Source organism: Boleophthalmus pectinirostris, unplaced genomic scaffold (assembly GCF_026225935.1).
Source record: "Boleophthalmus pectinirostris isolate CB_2022bp ecotype Guang Dong unplaced genomic scaffold, ASM2622593v1 HiC_scaffold_13, whole genome shotgun sequence".
Classification (NCBI taxonomy): domain Eukaryota; kingdom Metazoa; phylum Chordata; class Actinopteri; order Gobiiformes; family Gobiidae; genus Boleophthalmus; species Boleophthalmus pectinirostris.
Window position 1 is genome coordinate 30,125,514 of NW_026571036.1, and position 15,956 is coordinate 30,141,469.

A 15,956-nucleotide genomic window follows, 5' to 3' on the forward strand; every position below is an offset into this window, starting at 1 on the left:
TCATTGTAGCGTTCTGTTATGTTTTGCTAATCAATAATTACAACCACAGCTGAGTTTTCATCATTTTCCTAATGACGCACAACTTTGAGCGCACCGGGTACATGCGATTAGAAGATTAGATTAAAAGAGATGAGGCACCAAATTCAAGATAATTCCAAACAGAACATACGTCTGCAGTCTTCATTTTACCGCTGATCACATTTACTTCAATTGGTTTTATCGCAGTCGGTCGGTGAGCCCAGTGTCAGGAACTACACCGGAAGTCATCATCGTATGTCTCCAATTGTCTTCCTGGTTTGTGACGTAAGCGTGAACAGAGCCTCTTGTGTTAGAATAAAACTCAGATTAAAGCCCTATTTGCACGGATTAGTTTTACCTGTGGACCTTTGGTGATTTGTAATAATTGCGGAGGATGCCTGAGGTCTTAATCCTGTGCGAATGCGCCATGTCTGTAATTTATAACGTCAAAATTCTCCCGCAAATTGCCTACTATATTTTGCTATCAAAAGAAACAGAAAATGGACACCAAAATTCCTGTAGAGATGCAAATGTAAGAGCAAAAGTGAAAAAATGCATAGCACACATAGCAGATGGCCGATATCCAAAAGCTTTTTTATTTTTAAATAACACAGAAACTTTGTTTAAAAATAAAAAAGCTTTTGGGCATCGGCCATCTGAGTGTGCTATGCATTTTTTCGCTTTTGTTTTTACTATATTTTGCTAAACACAGACGTCCGGTGATAATACTAGTCCCGTGCAAATTCTGCATCTCAGTGTTTACATGCCTTTTTCTATTTCTTTCTTTTCTTTGCATGTTTTCTCTTTCTGTGGCAGTAGCTCAGTGTTCATCCACTGATCTGTTTGAATCCTGCTCTGGACAACATCATTGGGTTGAGTGGTCAGATCCACCGACACACAGGTTGGCAGTGCGATTCTAGTTCCCACAGATGAATGCTGTCGTTGTGTCCTTGGGCAAAACACTAAACCCACCTCGCCCCAGCGTGTGTGTACACTGGTGTATGAATATGTGCATGAATGGATGAGTGGTTCCTTGTAGTAAAGTGCTTTGAGTGCCTTAAAGGTGGAAAAGCGCTGTATAAAAATGTGACCAATTACCATTTCAATCTCAGTCAATGTCACTAAAATAGAGTAATTTATGGACTTCATTTATCCCGTGCAAATGCGCTGCAGCACAGAGGTGGGGCGTTAATTTGCAAATTACCAGACGTCCTCAGGTTGTACTTATCCCTTGCGAATAGGGCTTAAGTCTAATTTGAGTAACGGAGCTCCTAACAAACAGAGTAGTGCTTTCAGTTAGCTTCACACCCCGAGGAAATGTCGATGACACCAGCTGCAAAGTGTCAGTAAAATAAAGTGTGGTTGTTTTTCAGGCGATATCTCTGTTGTTTTGCCCATTAGAGCAGCCTAAGGGCCATACGCACATTTAATATAGTCACTATGTCTTTCTATATAAAGAAGTGAGTCCAAATTGGCAAAAGCTGTGATTGTGCGCCCAGATGATTGTCATTAAAACGTGTTGACAAGCGAGCAGTGCGTTAGTGTAAGTGGCCCATGTACGAGAGCAGACCTGTCAAAACCAAGTCTCCCGCTCCAAATGAAACGAGCATTAGAGAAGACGAGGGGAAAATGAATTTAAAACACACCCAGAGATAAGAGAGACTGAGAGAGAAGAGAGAGAGAGAGGGAGAGAGAGAGGGGAAAAGGAGAGAGAGAAGAGAGAGAAGGAGTGGGGGGTGTAGAGAGAGAGAAAGAGAGGGGGAAGAGATGGAGAGGAAAGAGAGTGAAGGGGAGAGGGAGAGAAAAAGAGAGAGGGGGGTATGAGAAATAGAGACAGAGAACACAAGAGGGAGGGAGAGAGAGGGGGAAAGAGATAAGAGAGAGAGGGAGAGAGAGAGGGAAAAAGGAGAGAGAGAAGGAGTGGGGGGGTGTAGAGAGAGAGAAAGAGAGCAGGAAGAGAGGGAGAGGAAAGAGAGTGAAGGGGAGAGGGAGAGAAAAAGAAGAGAGGGGTATGAGAAATAGAGAGAGACACAAGAGAGAGGGGGAAAGAGATGAGAGAGAGAAGAGAGAGAAGAGAGAGAGAGAGAGAGGAAAGAGAGTGAAGGGGAGAGGGAGAGAAAAAGAAAGAGAGGGGGTATGAGAAATAGAGAGAGAGAACACAAGAGGGAGGGAGAGAGATAAGAGAACAAGATAGAGCAAGAGGGAGAGAAAGAGGGAGGAAGGAGAGAGAGTGGGAGAAAGAAAGCGGGAGAGAGAGAGGAGAGAGTGAAAGGGAAAGTAAGAGGGGGATGGAAGACAGAGATAAGAGAAATAAGGAGAGAGAGAACAAAAGAGAGGGAGCGAAATAGAGGGTGGAGAGCGAAAGAGAGAGAGGGAGCGAAATAAAAGAAGAGAGAGATAAGAGAACGAGATAGGCATAAGAGAAAGAGAGAGAGCAAGGAGGAAGGAGAGAGGGGGTGAGAGAGAAAAAGGGAGAAAGAGAGAGATGTAGAGAGTGAGAATGAATTAAAGAGAGGAAGGAGGGAGAGAGATAAGAAAAAGAAAGAGAAAACAAAAGAGAGAGGGAGAGAAGAGAGAGGGGAGGAGGTAGAGAGAGAAAGAAAGAAAGAAAGAGGGAGGAAGGGGGCATTAGACATGACAGAAGAAAAACTTAAGGCATTCTATTTTGTACTGAGACTTTGCAGCTGTCATTCATATTCCCTGGAGGTGTGACGCTAACTGAACGCTCTGCTCTGTCTGAAGCTCTGTCATCATCTTACTCACGATAGACTTGAATCTGAGCTTTCTGACCAGTAGAAAAGTTGAAAATTATTACAACTTTTCATCTAAATGATGTAATTTGGTTGTACTTAAGACGTTCGTGTGGAATCTTTAATGTTTTTAACCAAAAAATGGTTGCTTTAGAGCACTGTCATATTCAAGAAAAGCACTTTTTCAAGTAAGAAAAACAATTCACATTTAGAATAGTCCAAATTTAAAGGGATAGTTCGGGATTTTTGACATAAATCTGTATGGCATCCCCGTGAGCAGTGTCATGCATCCACACTGACTTACCCCGACAGCGTCCGGGGAACCGAGATACTGGCCGTTTTCAGTGCTGACGAAAGTAGTCCAGCAAGTTGGCTGGGGACAGTAAAATAAAGCGTTTTTCTTCTCAAAACAATATGTGTTCAAAAAAGTGATACATTTGCAGTGATACGAACAGAAAGAAAACAGTGCCAAGCGATAATGAGGTCTGACTTTTTAGGTGACCATGGTTTTGTGATGCAAATGTATCACTCAGTGAGATGTTATAATTTTGTTTCCTCATCGCAAATATATCTGGAGTTGTGTTTTGTTTCATTCACACAACCTGGATTTTTAGGCTGAGGAACCTTTGAAATGAACTTGTTCTCCTTTTTCACATTTTTAAGAGAGCAAAAAATCAGGTAGAGCACCTTTAGCATATGTAGATCTTCTTTTAGCCGAAGAGGAGGAGGCGGGATGGCCAGGTTAATCAGAATCTCTGCCCCGGCCCTTCGTGGTATTTGAGCTCAGATTAAATCTCAGAGCTCTTTTGTGTTACAGGAACAGAGCTGATTGGCAGGGTGAGCGATAAGGCCCTGCACACACGAACACAATACTCTCATTTTGGGCCATACAGTCTGAGAATCACCACAGGCCCAGCGCACGGAGAGAGAGACAGAGAGAGGGAGAGAGACACAGAGAAAAAGGAATGATCTAGAGAGAGAGAGAGAGACAAAGAGATGAGAGGGAGAGAGACAGAATCGGCCTATACAGTCTGAGAATCACCACAGGCCTGCGCACGGAGAGAGAGACATAGAGAGGGAGAGAGACACAGAGAAAAAGGGATGATCTACACAGTCTGAGAATCTTCACAGGGCTATGCTTGGAGAGAGAGAGAGAGACAAAGAGATGAGAGGGAGAGAGACAGAATCGGCCTATACAGTCTGAGAATCACCACAGGCCTGCGCACAGAGAGAGAGAGAGAGAGACAGAGACAGAGAGATGAGAGACACAGAGAGAGAGACGAGAGGGAAAGAGAGAGATGGCCCTTACAGTCTGAGAATCACCACAGGCCTGCGCACTGAGAGAGAGACAGAGAGACGAGAGGGAGAAAGAGAGGGGGAGAGAGACAGAGAGAGACGAGAGGGAAAGAAAGAGAGATGGCCCATACAGTCTGAGAATCACCTCAGGCCTACGCATGGAGAGAGAGAAACAGAGAGAGGGGAAGAGAAAGAGAGAGGGGGAAAGAAAGAGACGAGAGGGGGAGAGAGAGAGAGAGAGAAAGAGACAGGGGGGGGCTGCTCATGGAAAAAGAGAGAGAGAGACAGAGGGACAAACAGAGAGATAGACAGCGAGGGAGACAGAGAGCGAGACAGAGAGAGAGAGAGAGAGAGAGAGAGTGAGAGAGAGAGAGAGATGGTTTATGCAGCCTGAGAATCACAGGCATGGTCATGGAGAGAAAGGGAGAAATGGTGGAGATACAGAGAGAGAGAGAAGAAGAGAAAGAGAGAGAAAGAGAGAGAGATGGCCCATACAGTCTGAGAAACACAGGCCTGGCCATGGAGAGAGAGAGATGCTGAGAGAGAGAGACAGGGGGAGACAGAGAGGGGAAGAAGACGAAGACGCAGAGATTGCAGAAAGGAAGAAGTAGAAACAGAGAGGGGGAGAGAGAGACAGGAAGAGAGATGACCTATACAGTCTGAGTATTACAGGCCTGGTCAAGGAGAGAGAGAGTGAAATGGACAGAGGTGGGTTAGTCCACAAAACTGCTGACATTGTGGCTACAGTTCTAGTTCTGTCGCAAATATTTTTTATCAGTTTTTGTTCATATATTTTTTGCATAACACAAAAGTTATGAATACATGTTTAAAATACTTATACTGGTCATAAGTATTATAAACTGAAGCTTTTATTCTCCTGGACTCTTCTTGAACTCTTCTCCATTTTGGGACAAATAAAGGTTCATCTTATGTTTGGAAATGTTTATTAAACTATAAACTAGATAAATATGTGGTAGTAAAGGGACAGACTAGGGACAAGATGCCAGCTCCAAATATGCACCTAGGAAATAATAATAATAAAAATAATAATGCATTTGTTTTATACAGAGCTTTTCCAGATGCTCAAAGTCACTTTACAATTCAGTGCATTATTCATTCTCCACACCCAGGGAATGATGAGATACTATTGTAGCCACAGTTGTCCTGGGACAGACTGACACCTTCAACCCCTCTGACCAACAACAATACATGCATCACGAATTTCAGACTTCCGGTCATCGCGCAATGCATACTGGGAAGGATTTTCCAAAAAAGTGAGCATCATACTGCCAGGTTTGATTTCCCAGTGGGATGCGTCTATTGTCAAAGCCGATCTTTTCATGTCTTTTGAACCATATGACTTTTGTTTCTGGTTCTGATATTGTCATGTTTTAGTTATGTGATTTGGACATCGTAATTGTGTGGTTGTTGGATGTCCTAACAGTGTAAAAAAGGCTCAAGAAATGGGCTTTGGAAGTTATTTATTATTTAGTTTACTCTATAAATGCAAAAGGGAATCAGATGTGTGTGACTGCAAACCTCCGTTCAAACTGTTTCTCTTCCCAACGGAACTGAAAAATAGTGAAAGGTGAAAGGACCAAAAAGGAACCTTTAGCTGCCGAAGAAATCATCCCAAGTTTTCAGCGAACAATTTGTACGTAGAGCACCATCAAAGCAGGATCCAGTTTGTTAAGCGAGAGGTACAAAAGACAAACAGGCTGAGCTCACACTTTCTTGTTCTTGTGCCTTTACAGCAACATCACCTTTTGGTCACTTTGAAGTGGAAGGTGTTTTTTTGTGAACAGCTGGCATATTTCGCTTTGGTGTTGACTTTTTAAATTCGTAACCAAGGTTGAGCGAGGGATCGGGATTTTGCTTTGTTGGTGCTGCACATACAAAATGTTTGCTGCAAACTCGGGATGATTTCTTCTGCAGCCAAAGGTTTCCTTTTCCATCCTTCCTGTGTATCAGTCCTGCCCATCGCCTTCACCTTTCACTATTTTTCAATTCCTTTGGGAAGGGAAACAGTTTAAATGGAGGTTTGCAGTCACACACATCTGATTCCCTTTTGCAGTTATGGAAGCCTATTTCTCGAGCCGTTTTCCACTGTTAGGACATCCAACAGCTACACAATTACAATGTCCGAATCCCATAACTAAAATATGACAATATCAGAACCAGAAACAAAACTGATATGGTTCAAAAGACTTGAAAAGATCGGCTTTGACAACAGACACATCCCACTGGGAAATCAAACATGGCGGCTTGATGCTCACTTTTTCAGAAAATCCTTCCCAGTATTCATTGCACGATGACCGGAAGTCCAAAATTCATGATGCATGTATTACTCAGTTGCCACATTCGTATTAGGCAAGGTGAAATATCCCGCCTGAGGACACAGCAACAGTTTCCGACAAAGGCACCGACCCCCCACTGCGGCCCCTGTATTCCCCGCGGTCTCCCATCCAAAGACTAACCAGACCCAGCCCCGCTCGGCTTCAGAGGTCGAGCATTGACTGTTTCCTGGTTAGAATGATTTGCTTTCTGCTCACACATCTGGCTCTGGCTCTCTTCACAGTTAAACCTCTGGACAAACTCAGGGAAGTGCAGTGTCTATCGATCGGCCTGACCCAAGCCACTGTGAAAGAGAGAGGGAGAGAAGAGAAAGAGAGAGAGAGGAGGGGGGGTAGGATGAGGCACAGAGCGAGGGATCAGAGCAGGTCAGTGTCATGTGGAGCAGAGGAGGAGAGAATCGACCAATGAACACCTCTGAGCAACTCTACTTCTTATTCTCTCATACTTATTTCGACAAGTTCTTATTTCTTTCTCTCTCTCCTTCGCCCTTCCTTACCCCCATCTCACCATTTATTTTCACTCTCTTCCCTCACCCGCTCTCTCTTTCTCGCTCTCTGTCACCTGAGTCTTGCCCGTCTCTCTCCTTTCTTCTCCCATTACCCTCTCGCTTGCTCTCACTCTCCTAAGCTCTGCCACTCTCCCCTTTCTATCTGCTCTCTCTCTCCTTCCACCTCCACCTTTCTCCCTCTCTCTCGCTCTCTTTTTCTCCTCTCCCTCTCTCCCTGTACTTGCCTGTAGCACACTGAAAAGCTGTCGACATTGTGGCCGCAGTTGCACAAAAGAAGCTCTCTCCCTCTGCTCCTCCACATCACAGCTCTGTTCCTCCAGCTAATACATATTTTTACTGAAAGAAACATTCAAAAGATGTTAAAATGAACGGCTTAAAGGTCCTACATTACACAAAACGGATTCTTGTGAGCTTTAAGCCATGTCACAGTGTTGTTACCTCCTCAAAAACAGACCTGGAGTTGTATTTTGTTTCATTCACACGTTTGAGTAACTCTTTATTGTTAGTCTGGCTACATCTCAAAAAACTCAAAATGCTCTGGTCGATCTTTGTGATTTTGTTTAGTAGATCATTGTTTCCCAAAGACTGGGTTGCGATCTTCAGGTGGGTCGCAAGAGATTTTTGGGGTCACCTTGTCACGATTTGCATGTAGGTCTGCAGTATAACTATACATACATCTCTTCATGCACTTCCACCGCTCCTCACTTCTTCCCTGTTCACGGAATCTTTGTGCACCCTTCCCCAGTTCTCACTACTTCTCCACGCAGCTCCCTGCTCCTCACTTCTTCTCCGTGCACCTCCCCATTCCTCACCCTCTCTTCTTCTTCGTGCACCTTCCCGCTCCTCACTTCTTCTCTGTGCAACCCCCGCCTTGCACCCCACCCCCCGCTCCTCACTTTTTCCTCTGTGCACCTTCTCACTCCTCACTTCTTCACTTCTTCTCCGTGCACCTCCCCCTGCTTCTCACTTCTTCTCTGTGGACCTCCCACTCCTCACTCCTTCTCCATGCGTGCACCTCCAGGCTCCTCACTTTTTGTCCGTGTGCACCTCCCCGCTTCTAGTGCACCTCCCCGCTTCTAACATTTTCTCCGTGTACCTCCCCCCTCCTCACTTCTTCTCTGTGCACCTCCCTGCTCCTCACCTTCACTTCTTCTCCATACACATCCCCGCTCCTTACTTCCTCTCCATGCACCTCCTCACTCCTCATTTCTTCTCCATGCACCTCCACGCTCCTCACTTCTTCTCCATGCACCTTCTCGCTCCTCAATTCTTCTATGTGCACCTCTCCGCTCCTCACTTCTTCTCTGTTCACCTCCTGGTCCTCACTTTTTCTCTGTGCACCCCTCCCGCTCCTCACTTCTTCTCCATGCACGGAATCTCTGTGCACCCCTCCTGCTCCTGACTTCTTCTACGTGCACCCACCCGCTCCTCACTTTTTATCTCTCTTTCTCTCTTTTAAAATATGGGTTCGCCCCCCAAAAAGTTTGGGAAACATTAGAGATTAGCATTTCCAGGACTGACATCATCCCTATGATTCTAATGTCGGTGTAATGAGTTTTAAAAAAAACTCAGCCTAAATGTGCAGGGTTTGTGTGTTAAACATGTGTGAATGAAACAAAACACAACTCCAGGTCTGTTTGTGATAAGGAAACAGCATTCTAACATAAATCAGACAATAGCGTAAAATGGGCCCTTTATCTGTCAGTTTGCAGATTTGTTGACCTGGTTTATAGTTAATATCTCTGTAATTACTGAGCCCATCTTCATGATGTTTTCTCTGACAGCATAAATAAAAGTGACATATTTCTTCACAATAGCTTCAGAAAGTGGTGCCATTATTCAACCCCAGAGACGTGATTGTTGTCAGTTAAAAGGACTCGAAACCACAAGATTAATGCGACAAGTTTGTGAACGCAGTGTCTAACAAATAATTAGTGGCGGAAGAAGTACTCAGTTTTGTTTCTTAAAGGTGCACTGTGTAACTTTTCTGGTGGAGGGCTCGTCAAATGCTTTTCTCTGTGGAAATGTTATTGCTTTGTCTGGAATGTTTCACAGTATGGCATTAAACCTTACTATCTTCGTGGAGACCAAACCAGATCAAGTTACAGGTCAGATCTGTGGAGAGGCGACCCCGCTCACAGTCAGAATGCCTGTTTTTCTGGTTATTTTTGAGCTATAAAACCACCTGTAATTGAATAAGGTGGAGCTGTTTAATGTCACACTGTGAAACATTCCAGACAGAGCAGTGACCAGGGGTGTAGTGGGCGTGGTACACGGGGGTACGCTGTCCGCCCACTTCTTCCAACGTGAGATATAAAAAATAACAAATATAAAATAGCTACAACTTAAATGTCAAACTGGAGCTACTGGCAACAATGAAAACAACCTGCAGAGACTCATGATATGTGCAGGACTATTCTGTAGAGACCTGAGACATGAAGGACCAGGACTGGACCAGGACTGGACCAGGACTGGACCAGGACTGGACCAGGACTGGACCAGGACTGGACCAGGACTGGACCAGGACTGGACCAGGACTAAAACAGGACTAAAACAGGACTAAACCAGGACTAAACCAAGACTAAACCAGAACTAAACCAGGGCTAAACCAGGGCTGAGTGTCGGAACGGGCCCGGAGGTGCTCCCGCATAGACCTTTGGGTGACCACAGGCAAAAGGACCTGCTCCACAGGCTTGGGGTTCTCTCTCCCTCCCTCTCTCTCTCTCTCTCTCTCTCTCTCTCTCTCTCTCTCTCTCTCTCTCTCTCTCTCTCTCTCTCTCTCTCTCTCTCTCTCTCTCTCTGTCTCTGTCTCTGTCTCTGTCTCTCAAGTCCAAGATTAGTCCTGGTTCAGTCCTGGTTCAGTCCTGGTTTAGACCTGGTTTAGTTCTGGTTTAGTCCTGGTTTAGACCTGGTTCAGTCCTGGTTTACTCCTGGTTTAGTCCTGGTTTAGTTCTGGTTTAGACATGGTTCAGTGCTGATTTAGACCCAGTTTAGTCCTGGTTTAGACCTGGTTTAGACCTGGTTTAGACCTGGTTTAGACCTGTTTCAGTCCTGGTTCAGTCCTGGCTTAGTCCTCCTGGTTCAGTCACAAATTGTGTACCCCACTTAAAAAATCCCCACTACACCACTGGCTCCATCTCCATACAAACAAGCAGGTGACGGACCCTCCACAGGAAAACTTACACATTGCACCTTTCAGTACAAGTATAGAAACCAGAGCAAAAATCCCCCCCAAAACAAAATAAAACAAACCTAAAATAAAAGTAAAAATATATCATGAAAAAATCTACTTAAGTAAAAGTACTAAAGAACCAATTTAAAAATGAAATTAAAGAGTAAATGTATTTTGCACAGCAGTTTGGATCTAATAAAGCTTCAAATGTAATAGATTTTGATACAGATTTGTGCAAAATGTTCAATTAAATCAATATTAAATCAACCCTAGCTGTTTTTATTTGTATTTTTGTATTTGCTCAAAGTACAAATGTGTTAAAAAATAAACCACTCAACCTTTTCAGCAGGTCTCATACTACCAGAAAAATTAATTAAAATAGAAGTAAAATAGTGTTACTTTTCAGTCCAGTTAAAAAATGTAGTGGAGTAGAAAGTACAGATAGCTTCTCTCAAATGTAGTGAAGTAAAAGTAAAAAGTATCCACTATAAAATGTGCTGAAGTAAAGTACAGATACAAATGGAGCTTATTATTTTTACCCACTCAGTTTTCACCATTTTATATAATATCTTAAATGATATAATATAATTTTAGATCCCACAACTAGACAGTATTTTCTATGAGGATTTTACTCTTTTCAGTCTCTGTTTAGGATAGAAGAGCTCTGCTGGATGGTTCTTTTAGCTTAAGGCCATACTTTTTGTAGTTTGATCCCAAAATAGATTAAATTTACATAAAAGTGAACATCAAAGAAACGCACAAGAAGTTAAGGACTTAACGCGACCTATCCTGCAAAACTGGGCCGAAGGTGAATTAAAATCTTGTTCACAACATTATTTTATGAATGTTTTGGCTTGTTTTTTAAAAGTGCATTGTGTAACTTTTCTGCTGGAGGGTCCGTCAAATGCTTTTCTCCATGTCAGTTTGTCTGGAATGTTTCACAGTATGGCATTAAACCTTTCTATTTCATGGTGCACAAACCAGACCAACTTACAGGTCAGATCTGTGAAGAGGCGACTCCGCTCAGTCAGCATGCCTATTTTAAAAAAAAAAAAATTTTTTAGGGGTTTTTGAGCTATAAAACCACCTGTGATTAAATAAAAGTAAAGTAGAGCTGTTTAATGTTAGCCAGGCTTGCGCCACCTAGTGCCTCTGCTCAATTTCATTTCTCTCCACTGACTAAGTCAATCAGTAAAGAGCTGTGAAGCCATAACGTTAAACTCAAGCGCCTGTCTGTGTACAGCACAACAGTAAACAAAGCAGTCGAGATGGATGTAGATGAAGACAGACATTCTGTGTTGGCAACGATTCCCGAGATCAAGGATTTAAAGCCGGAACAAAGAGAATGTTTGGAGAATTTTATCAAGGGGAAAGACGTTATTGTCCTTCTTCCTATGAGATTTGGGAAAAGCTTAATATACCAGTTAGCCCCGTTAGTGGTGCATTACATACATCACGACCCAATAGCAGCGATTGGTTAAAAGAAAAAAAAGTACCCACCTACTGTCAAGCGAATGAATCCTAATGCTGCGAGGTCAGACGGTTTGTATGAAGTGAAACAGGCTGATGAATCAGGCAAGTTTAATGTCACATTGTGGAACATTTCAGGCAGAGCGATGACATCTCCATAAAAACAAAAAGGTGACAGATCCTCCACCAGAAAAGTTACACAATGCACCTTTAAATAACTCACAATAAATGATCAAACACCAGACTAGTTAGAGCCATAAACTGTATAAAGAAGTAACCTAAAGGAGTCACCCATAGCATTCAGCTCCAATCAAATGAAGCTCACCAAGGCTTGTGGTTATAAAAGCGAATTTGAAGTTGAGTTCCATATCAGGAATAGGAATATATTATACAGACAAAATAACATAATAAAAATCAGGATCTTTTAGAGCGGGTTAACTTCTGCTTGTCCATCTTCTGAGAAAAAGAAGCTCAATTCCATGGACATTTGAAAGATTAATTGAAATCTGTAACCACTTATTTTCAGTCAAATCATCCATTCTGAGAAGAGTCTGGACCAGTTTGTGCTCCAAATCCAGGATTAAAAAATTTAATAGGAATTTTATATGAATTCCGCCTGGGCTTGTTGCCTCATTGCAAGTCCCTCAAACTCATGTTTAGTGAGATCTGCTTCAGCTTTGACATGGGAATTGTCAAGACCCAACAAATGCTCAGTCTGCTCTCTCTCAGGCCATCCCCAGGGACACCAGCTATATCTTTTCTTATATTTAAAGCCAAAAAAGTTTATATGCAATTTGAAATCTGACTTCCCTCTGTGTAGAGCTTGTTCCCAATTCAAATTAGAAAACAGAGGCAGTTAGAGGACAAGAAAGCCCCAAACTACAAAGTCACAGCTTCACAAAGAGTCCAGTCATTTGTCTGTGCTCCAAAGGATTCAGAAATAGTCTCAGGCTACGCTTATTTGATGACGGTCTGAATAGAAGACTCAAAAGTGGCGTCGCGTCTTCACTTTTTATTCCACTTTTAGACAAGCGTTAATGGGAGGAAATCTGCGTGCATATGGGGATGCAAAAGTGTGTGGAATTTGATTGGGTATGCATGCCATCTGACATGTTTACTGCACTGTATGTATGTGACGTAAACGCGTACACGACGTGAGCAGATCAGAGTTTTGCGTCTTGGGCAGTGTAGATGGAAATGCTACGGCGGAGCATATCACTCTGGAGGGTGGTTTCAGATCTTTGAATTTTTAAGCCCCAAAAACACCATCACCATCTAAACAAAAGGCACTTCTGATAAAATATGTTGTCATTTTTACCCGCAAGCATTCTCAGTTAGAATTGAGAATCATCATAATCAGGCGTTTTAGGAAAAATTGGTCCAAACATAAAGAGGTTTTTAATACGAAAATTTTAAGACCAAAATGACGAGGCTCAGTGCAGCAGTTACACAAAGAGGGGTGACTATTTTTCAGTGTTAAGTCAATTGGAACCAGAGTCGATAGATCCGGAAGCCCCCCTGTGCTCACTTCCTAGCGGGTTAGTCATGTCCATTGATATACACAGTCTATGGTTTGGGCTCATGTTCTTTTGTGCAGATGCATGGGGCTTGTTTTGCAGAACAGGTTTCAGTCTCCTGAGGGTTTGATGGTGCAGCAGACGGAGCATGTATAAAATCAATCTGGAGCATCCGCCACCCCAACACCACCCACGGGCTCCAATAACAGAGGATGTAACAGGAGAATTAAACTGGTCACACTAAAACAAGAAAACATACATGATTTTGAATTAATAGGATTATGTATGATTTAAAGTATAATTTGGATAAAAGGGTCACTATTTAATTTGATAGTTCAACATATCTTAGCTTCACCCCTCTCATGGTTAGAGTGCAAGAAAAACAGTTAAAGGTCCTATATTAAGCAAAATGGACTCTTATGAGCTTTAAGTCATGTTAGAATGTTGTTTCTTCCTCAAAAACAGACCTGGAGTTGTGTTTTGTTTCATTCACACATGTCTGAGTAACCCTTTATTATTAATCAGTCAACATTTCCAAAGCTCAAAATGCTCTGGTCCACCTTGTGATGTCATGAAGCGGTAGTTTTCAAGTTAACAGCTCCTTTTACCTTTTGGTCAGTAGAGATTAGCAAAGGAGAAATTCAATTTGTCAACTGGACAAAAGTTTATTTGGTCGAATACGTTTCGCAGCTCATCCAAGCTGCTTCTTCAGTTGTGGTCAGAATGCTGGTGGGTACAGCAGTGGACCTCAGTGTGTCATACATCTCCACCTATAAGCCACAAGCCACTCCTTTGAGGACAGTGAGGTACAGATCTTAGCCAGAGAAAATAATTGGTTTGAATGGGGAGTTAAAGAAGCTATATTTGTTAAGAAAGAAAATCCTTCTCTAAACAAAAATGGGGGACTCAGGCACCATCTGTCTCCTGTTTACAGCTCCATCCTCAAACCTAAATCAAAACAAAGAAAAGAACAATAGGGGTAACCAGGTCAGATCCAGAGGTCTGAAAGCTCCATTATGATCCTGAATGGTTATGCTAATATGAACCCACACTCCTAACTAACTAACTAACTAACTAACTAACTGAAACTGTTAACAAGTAGGTTTGTTAGTTTCAGAGTAGTTTCACTATAGTTAGCTCCTCCCTGCAGGCAAATATAAGGAAGTATCCATCAGCATCCAGTATCCTTCAGTTTAGCAACCAGAACTGAAGAAGCAGCTTGGATGAGCTGAGAAACTTATTCAACCAAATAACCCTTTGTCCAGTTCACAATTTGAATTTCTCCTTTGCCATGGATTCCACCTGGACAAATGAAGGATTTTTCACACGTCAGTAGACATTGGTAATTCTAGGGCTGAAATTATCCAAATTATACTAGTGACGTTGTATGGAGTTTAAAAAGCGCCACTTCTTGTATTACTACATGACATCACAAGGTGTTTTCTGTTTTAGAGCAGAACTCATCTTAAATATGGAAGATCTGTGTGGTAAAGTGTGTTTTTGCTGAGGAAACAACATTATAACATAGATCAGAAAATAGCTCAATGGAGAAATTCAACCACTAGCTAAAAGTCTGGAATGTCACCGCTGAGGAAGATACTTAACACACACATTTCATTATTCCCATGCACCATTCTGTTTGTCGTATCAGATAAACCGATGCGTCACTGTAAAGAATATGTTTTGAATTCTCTGCGTAGAATATATGTATGAGAATATACTGCATTCTTATTTGCATTTTGAAAAGAGTCTCACAGATCCCTTTTACCACTGTTTTATTTATACTGGTAAACATCGAACAGAAACAACAGCGAAATCAAGAGCCAATGTCCCACTCCCACTCTGTGATTATCACTTCTCTTACGTCGACAAGTTCATTTACAATGGTTGTCATCGGCGACACAATAATGTTATACGTAAAAAATATGGAAAATAACATCGTTTTGAGTCTGTCGATTTGATCCACGGTCACCATTCTACTCCTGTCAAGAATTGGGAATTGTGCTGTTGAAATCGGAGCTGACAGGAATCCTATGGCGTTGAGTCTTTTATGTAATTACGTGATAAAAATGTATTGATCAAACCAGAGGGCAGTATCAGGCTGAGCCACAAAATGCTGCATTGTGCTGTGTGTAGATAGGGGGCGCTGTTTCTACATTCTGTTCGCCTCTGGGTCCGAACCAAAGGTGGGTTTTTAAGACGCCAGCGCAGAGAGGAGGAGGAGGGGGGAGTATATGGTCCTTCCTCCATAGAGTCTATATTATACAGACAGTCCACTTACTGCATTGGCTTCAAGTCCAGATATACAAGGCTCTCACACAACCAAACTTTTGTACATGAAGTTGTTTTATACATTGTTGTGCCTTTAGATCATTATAAAGAAGATTTATTTAGGTTATAATGTAAAAAAACAAAAGTGAGACATTCCTTTGCTCCTCAGCCACAGTCCAGGGGGGGTCAAAGGGTCATAGAGGGGTCACAGGGAGAGGGTTTCATGGGGTGTGTGATTTCCCAGTTCGAGTCATTTACCAGATTTGCGTCAGTCATGCTAGCCCGTTAGAAATGTTTAAAAACAGTTGTAACCTTAGTTCACAGTTTATTTAGATTTAATAGTTTGCAAAGACATTAAGGTTTATTTTTAGATAGTCTGTCAGCCTCCATGTTCCTCTGCTTTGATCTGTTAGCTCAGGTTTATTATCAGTTAAATGTGTGAATGTCTGGCACATATTTAAGCTCATAAAACATGTTTAAAGACTAAAAGAAATTGATGACACATGAGATTTTATTTCTTGCTAGAGTTTGTGTATGTTGCTGTAGTGAGGTGCCAATGAAAATTCTGACTCCAATTGGGGAATCACAGAGCACCAAGG